This window comes from Palaemon carinicauda, chromosome 7 (assembly GCF_036898095.1).
Source record: "Palaemon carinicauda isolate YSFRI2023 chromosome 7, ASM3689809v2, whole genome shotgun sequence".
NCBI classification, from domain to species: Eukaryota; Metazoa; Arthropoda; class Malacostraca; order Decapoda; family Palaemonidae; genus Palaemon; species Palaemon carinicauda.
Genome location: NC_090731.1, coordinates 12,734,507 through 12,742,873, shown reverse-complemented (window position 1 = coordinate 12,742,873; position 8,367 = coordinate 12,734,507). Strand labels below are relative to the sequence as shown.

The window sequence follows — 8,367 nt, the reverse complement described above, 5'->3', positions numbered from 1 at the left end:
GTGTCACCGCCATTAAGCACATTCGAGTTAATTCATCTCGTTATCTCGGAGATTCGGACCGTTTCCGGTGCCAGAGGCATTTCGTAGGACAGCTTTGTCCCGGCTGGCACTGGGATCTCTTTTAGGCAGCGTTCGAGTTCAGACATTGTAGAGTACAAATGTTGTTATGGATGTGAAACTACTTATAGGTATTTCTCAGTCATCATTATTACTATTATTATTATTATTATTATTATTATTATTATTATTATTATTATTATTATTGCTGTTGTTGTTGTTGTTGATATTATTATTATTATTATTATTATTATTATTATTGCTGTTGTTGTTGTTGTTGTTGTTGTTGTTGATATTATTATTATTATTATTATTATTATTATTATTATTATTATTATTTCTTATTTCTGTTATTATTATTATCATTATTATTATTATTATTATTATTATTACTAGATAGCTATAACCCTAGTTGGAAAAGCAGGATGCTATAAGCTTAAGGACCTCGAACTGGGAAAAATAGCTTAGTGAGAAAATGAAGTAAACAAACTGCAAGAAGAGTAATGAACAATCAATATAAAATATTTTACGAACAGCTACTGCATCAAAATAAATCTTTCAAATGTAAACTATATAAAGAGACTTATGTCAGCCTGTTTAATACAAAAACATTTGCTCTAAGTTTGAGCTTTTGAAAAATTCCACTGATTCTATTACCTGATTAGGAAGACTATTTCATAATTTGCTCATGGTTTGTGTCCTTCGAATTCAAACATAGGCGTAATATAGGATTTTGTTATCAAAATGTGAGAAGGACACTCCAAAATCAAACCATTGTTCTCTAGTTTTGGGTAGTGCCATAGCCTCTGTACCATGGTCTTCCACTGTCTTGGGTTAGAGTTCTCTTGCTTGAGGGTACACTCGGGCATACTATTCTATCCTATTTTTATTCCTTTTGTTTTGTTAAAGTTTGTATAGGTTACATAGGAGATATTTATTATAATGTTACTCTTCTTAAGATATTTTATTATTCCTTGTTTCCTTTCCTCACTGGGCTATTTTCCCTGTTGGAGCCCCTGGGCTTATAGCATTCTGCTTTTCCAACTGAGGTTGTAGCTTAGCAGGTAATAATAATAATAATAATAAAAATAATAATAATAATACCATGTACAGTTACTTCTCAGTAATGTTATTGTTATGACAAAACTCATTATGCTACCAAAGTTGTGATTTGGTTAATGATGCGTTACTCGATGTTATCAATAAAGCAATAAGTATGGATCCCATTATACTTACTAAAGCCATTGTAATTACTCAATGCAAGTTGCATGACAGCAACGCAATAAGCAGAAAATATCAACAGCAACAACAATGTTTTCATAGTTTATATAGGTAATATCTCTTTTAAATGTTGTTACTGTTCTTAAATTTTTTTATTTTCCTTGTTTCCTTTCCTCACTGGGCTCTTTTTCCTGTTGGGACCCTTGGGTTTATAGCATCCTGCTTTTCCATTACGGTTGTAGCTTAGCAATTAATAATAATAATAATAATAATAACAATAATAATAATGATAATAATAATAATAGTTCTATCTGTCTCCCGCTAAGCTAAAACATCATAGGCACGCTAGCATGAGAAAAGCCTGTTTTCTCACTTGGAGGCAAAACTTTCTCCTCAGTTTCTAACATTCCATCAACGTCGTCATGGGCATTTGTGGAGAGAGAGAGAGAGAGAGAGAGAGAGAGAGAGAGAGAGATAGAATGGAAGTAAATGTTGGTCCTAAAAGGAAAAGTATTTAAGATCATTTCGTGATTATGGGCTTTTAGTTATGGTACTTTTATATGGTGATAAAATTCCTGGTTTCTTGAATGAATTAGATTTCCAAATCTCTCTCTCTCTCTCTCTCTCTCTCTCTCTCTCTCTCTTACACATCCATATGTGTATCTCTTACAATCACATCTGGATTTACATATACATTTATGATAACCTATCTAATTACATATATGAACAGACATCTATTTATATCTATTTATATCGTTATATAAATTTCATTGTCTGGTGTTTAAGTTACTGGTTAGAGCAATACGTCATACACACATAATATATATAGGCCTATATATATATATATATATATATGTATATATATATGTATATATATATATATGTGTGTGTGTGTGTGTGTATTTCCTGTGTAATAAAGAACAAGTGTCTATATATATATATATATATATATGTATATATATTTCTTTAGGTCATGCTCACCTGATGGTGGGTACCCCTCTAGGAAATGGAGCTAGGATTAAAATGGGTAGAATCTGTGAGTGTGCATGTGCATACCTATCAAAATATTTAGCAGTCTTTTTTGACGGGCCTTGTACGATAGCATATATATATATATATATACATATATATATGTATATACATATATATATATATATATATACATATATATATATGTATATACATATATATATATATATATATAGATAGATAGATAGATAGATAGATAGATAGATAGGTATATATATATATATATGTATATATATATTTCTATATATATTACATATATTTCTATACATATTACGTATATTTCTATATATATTACACACACACATATATATATATATATATATGTATATATATATATATATATCAATATATATATATATATATATATATCAAAATATACATACATATATATATATATATACACACACATATAAATCTACATATGTATACGCAAGTGTGAGTATGTGTGTTCGTGTCTCCCTTCCTGTCAATAGATGAAAAATATGCCTATAACTAGAACTATTAAATAGCATATAAAAAGAGACTGCCTCTCCATGCATCTGATTGTAAGATATGCGCACTCACACGAGGTAGTTTACATGCAAATACGTAAATCACCGAATCATTGGCAATCATTGCAGCATGACTGTACATACGCTAAATTGTAGGTCAGACTCGCTGCGTAGTGCTGGTGGTTCACTGTTGTGAATTTGGTTTGATCGTGTGCTGCGTGTATACACGATCCTTGGTATGAAAGATTGTGTATAGTGATGAGGAAATTACGCATAATTTCAATAGCTTTTAGTTAACCTGGTTGTTAAGTCTATCCAGGTGCTGATGAACTTTCGACAAGTAATTACTTGAGTATATTAAAAGCAGAATGATAAATACGTTTAATGTAAAAAAAAAAAAAAAATAAAAAAAAAATAAAAAAAAAAATAAAAAATTAGGATTTAGAATGTCTTTTAAAATAAGTTTTCAGGACTAGATATATTTTTCATTGATAAACATATATAGATAGATAGTAAAATTTCAATTGTAAATACACCACATGGAAAACAATTGTTTTTCTTAACCTGGGTGTTAAGTCTATCCAGGTGCCGATGAACTCTCGACAAGTACTTAAATATATTAAAAGCAGAATGATAAATACGTAAAAAAAAAAAAGAAAAAAAAAATTAGGATTTAAAATGTCTTTCAAAATAAGTTTTCAGGACTAGATATATTTTTTTATTGATAAACATATATAGATAGATAGTAAAAGTTTCAATTGTAAATACACCACATGGAAAACAATTGTTTTTCTTATTTAAATATACTATGATATGTATATGTTATAAATTGTAAGATAGTAAATGTGTTTCATAATAAAAGATGAAAACATTTGTTCCTTATAAATTTATGATGGAAGACCTACAAATTCACTATATGTATAAAAAAAAAAAAGATTCTTATGTAAATATACTATTATGTATATATGTTATAAATTGTAAGACAGTAAATGTGTGGTCCATAATGAAAGATGAAAAAATTTGTTCCTTATAAATTTATGATGGAAGACCTACAAATACACTATATGTAAAAAAAAAAAAAGATTCTTATGTAAATATACTATGATGTATATATGTTATAAATTGTAAGACAGTAAATGTGTGTTCCATAATGAAAGATGAAAAAAATTTGTTCCTTATAAATTTGCGACCAAAGATGTGTTGATAAACAGTGCTCAACACGTGCACGGAAAAGAGCACGTGAAGCCACGTGCATCTGTTTATAAGATTCAAGCCAAGGTCTATAGAACATAGATATCTATGAGCTAGATACCCAGGACCCATACTGACCATAGTCTGCGCAGGATGATCTGTGACGTCACTCACTGCGCAGAAGTAAATAATAATTTCTACACCGACCCATTTTTAGCAAGGAAATATTCAATATTTACGAGGCAAAATAATTGATTGACACGCATCAAATAAATCACTGATTTATTGAACCTATTTGAAAAGTGTTCAAATCTTTATTAATTTCGAAAACAAATTAAAAAGGTTCATAGGCATATATCTACTGAATAGCTTTCTTACATTATTGCGATCGATATGAAAAACCACTATTAGTTGATTTTCAGATTTTTTAGTTGATATTTCTATATATATATATATATTATATATATATATATATATATATACACTCATATGTATATACATACGTACATATGTATATATATATATATATATATTTATATATATATATACATATATATATATATATATGTATATATATATATATATATAGAGAGAGAGAGAGAGAGAGAGAGAGAGAATTTACATGTAAATTTTACACACACACACACACACATATATATATATATATATATATTCTATTGTTTCCCCTGTAAATCAAATTCATATACATTGATATACAATAAGCAAAGAAACAACTTAACAATCATTCAAGCGTTAGGCTGCCACCGAAGATCGACCTACCAGGTAATTGACTCGTCAAAGTAAAATCCTCTATTACCCGTTTCTTTCATTTACGTCGAAGCACCGATGGAAGTCTGAGGCCATTTAGTCTACTACATCGCCAATAGAAAGACGTTTGGACAGTGGTAGTTGGACTGATTTAAAATCGAAGGTAAGTTAATCCCTCTTTAACTATATAATTTGGTCTTGGTTCGTCTTTGCTTGTATATACATTTCTCAATAATGATTGTAGATTCTCTCATGCTTGAGGGAACACTCGTGCACACTACTGTTTCCTTTCCTCACTGGGCTATTTTCCCTGATGGAGCCCTTGGGCTTATTGCATCATGATTTTCCAACTAAGGTGGCAGCTTAGCTCGTAATGTTAATAATGATAATAATGATGATAAATATGTTAATGATAACTTTATTTCTAGAATTATATTTTGCCAATGATTCTTAGCCATTAGTACTTTTCATGTCTTAAAGGTCTTATGATCAGAACTTTCCCCGACTTTATACTATCCTTAATCTATATTTTCAGATGCAGAATTGAAGTTATAGATTGGTCCATTCGCCATCCTTCGCGTTCTCAAGTATTTTCTACAACAAAATTAGATTTCGGTTGATAGAACTTGTGAATTTAGGAGGCAAAATGACTGGCTCGCGCTGCTGGTAACTATAATGAGCGTTGATTAATGAAGGTGAGCATACAACCGTCATTTGTTTTTGAAAAACCTTTATTATGCAAGCTAACCCTCCCCCTTCAGGGGCGGTGCCCCTGAAGTGGGGAGGGTGTCCCCTCTTGGCATACGGTAGACTTTTTAAGTCTACCGTATGCCAAGAGGGGGGCTTGCATACCTTTGTTTTTATGTCTGTGTAACTTCTGAATTGGTAATATGGTGAGTTATGCAATATATGTATATATAAAAGCAAATCTTGTGTAAATATTTATTTAATTGGATTATATAGTATTTTAAAGAAATTCATAACTTCTGAATTGGTAATATGGTGAGTTATGCAATATATGTATATAAAAAGCAAATCCTATGTAAATATTTCTTTAATTGGATTATATAGTATTTTAAAGCAATGCATTCTTAGTCTATTTGCCATATTTTCTAATTAAGTTTAATTATTTTTTGAGAATGGTCTTTAATCTTTTCTTGTTCACAGGTCCTGTCCAGAGAAGGGCTTCAAGAGCAGTTTAGCCTTATGTCCAAAAACTGCCCGAGGAAGGTGGTCAAGAGATCTAGGAATGCTCCAAACTCTTCGTTTTCTAGAAAGTGTCTTAGGAATGTTCTAAACGATTAGTTTTCCTAAGTGCATTTTCAAACGGCAGAACTATGGTAAACTTCATAACTATTCTTAGTTATTTTAGTTTTGATGTTGAGTAAAAACCAGAAGGTATTTTTTGTGCCAAATGTGAACATATACTAAATCTTTACTATTCGCACTTGTTCCTACGCGGATACAAATCATCGTCTTCAATTGCTAACGAGGTAGTTAACGACAGGTGAGAGGAAGGGCGGGGAGCCACACCCCTATTGATTGGAGACCCGCCCCCTCACCTGTCAGTCTCCTCGCTGTTTTCGGCCTCAGTACCCATGTACTGGTGCACCCTTAAATGAACTTTTTACTTCATTTTTCTTTCAGGAAGTAAATACTGGCATTGGTATTGTGAAGAAAGGTCCACTTAGTGGGAGGATGAACGCATTTTATATATGAATCTTCAAAACCTTTTAGGTTTGGAGGATTTCATTGAAGCTGCCTGATATGTATAATTGTCTACACTGATGGACTTTGAATATAGATAGGCAATTATATCTACATTGGTGGAAAATAAGTATTTAGTCAATTGTCTACACTGATGGACTTTGAATATAGATAGGCAATTATATCTACATTGAGGGAAAATGAAGTATATAGTCAATTGTCTACACTGATGGACTTTGAATATAGATAGGCAATTATATCTACATTGATGGAAAATGAAGTATATAGTCAATTGTCTACACTGATGGACTTTGAATATAGATAGGCAATTATATCTACATTGATGGAAAATGAAGTATATAGCCAATTGTCTACACTGATGGACTTTGAATATTATATCTACATTGATGGAAAATGATTATATAGTCAATGATGTCTACACTCATGGACAAAAAGTACATTTAGGCAATTAACTTTTTTTTTGGTTTTAAGGTTTAATTATAAATATTTTCCCAGATTCCCAGCTAGATAACAGAACTAGAATAGTTCGTGGTCAGTTTAATATTAATTCCAAAAGTTTACAAAAGTCGTTATTTATAGTTTGTATATGACTGATTTAATTTCATTGTTATTGATCATCATTTTCAATTTTTTATTACTTAAATGTAGTTAGTGTTATTACCTTTTTTTTTATTAATTGAGTAGTTTATTTCTTATTCCTTTCCGAACTGGCCTACTCTCCTTGATGTATCCCTCGGGATTGTAGTAATTTGGTTTTCAACGAGGGTTGTGACTTATTTCTAAAAATTATATAAATAATAAAAATAAAAAATGATGCTAATACTAATTCGAAACTCCTAACTCGCCGAAATTTATCTACTGGAGGTTAAAAAGTAAGGAAAGTAGACCCTTAATTGTTCATTATATTATCATATATAGTTGGTCTTCATCAATGTTTACATTTTAAAAATAAAATGGTTTGAAGGTCTTAGTGGCCATGTTGTAGATTGAATGAAATGGGTGAAATTCTTTATTATTGGGAAACTTGGTAAGCCTAAAACTACTTGCCAATTTTTTTTTATCATAAAAAAAAAAAAAAGTTGAAATATAATTTGTAGTGTTCATTGCATATTCACACGATCACGGAGTTAAATAAGTATTTTCAAAATTCGGGTATCTATTATATTTTAAGCATTTAACTAGGTATGTAAGCATATTAAAGAATTTGAGTTTTCTGATATTGGGTCGTAAGTTTGAACTGATCCTATACCCTGGCAATTGCCTCGTCCTAGCTTGGAGAAAGACTTGGACACTGATCATGTTATTGATTGATTGATTGTTAGGAATTTTGTTTTTTCCTGACATCTTAGGTCACTGATGCCGATATAGTTTGTTGTAAATATAGAAAAAAAAAGGATATTGAATTTAAAACTTCAAAAGCAGATAATATTAAGAAGGTTAGATGGCTTTTAAAAGACCTGTTAATCATATGAATTTATGGTCATTCTGTTGGACATTAATCTGTCCCTTGCCTCTGCCATTCGTGAGATACTTCCTGCAGTTTTAGCGCTATCAGTGAGCTTCGTGCGGTGTACTGTCGGCGTTACTAAAGGGTATTTGCAGCGTTCTTTTGGGCACTACTAGCACCTACTCTTTGGCATATTTTTATTAATCTATTAAGTCAAGTTTCTTCAGTTTTACTATCCAACCTCTTAAGTTGATACTCTAGGTTAGTTTACTTTATCGAGAACATTTGAAATTGAATCTTAGTTCATTGTGAAGTTTTTTTAGTTCATTATGAAGTTTTTTAGTTCGTTATGAAGTTGAGTTAAAAAGTAGCCATTAAATAGTGAGCGATACAAATGACAGCACAATTCAATTAGATTGTTTTAGATGACAAAAT

The 8,367-nt window shown here is 30.6% G+C and overlaps 1 long non-coding RNA gene across 1 annotated transcript; it reads left to right on the top strand.

The window, feature by feature from the left end:
• The first annotated feature begins 4,867 nt into the window (after positions 1-4,867).
• Positions 4,868-7,388, top strand: LOC137643474 (uncharacterized). Its single transcript, XR_011044956.1, has 4 exons — positions 4,868-4,920; positions 5,293-5,452; positions 5,925-6,097; positions 6,405-7,388. It is a non-coding gene; the product is annotated as an uncharacterized lncRNA (long non-coding RNA).
• Positions 7,389-8,367: the final 979 nt, after the last annotated feature.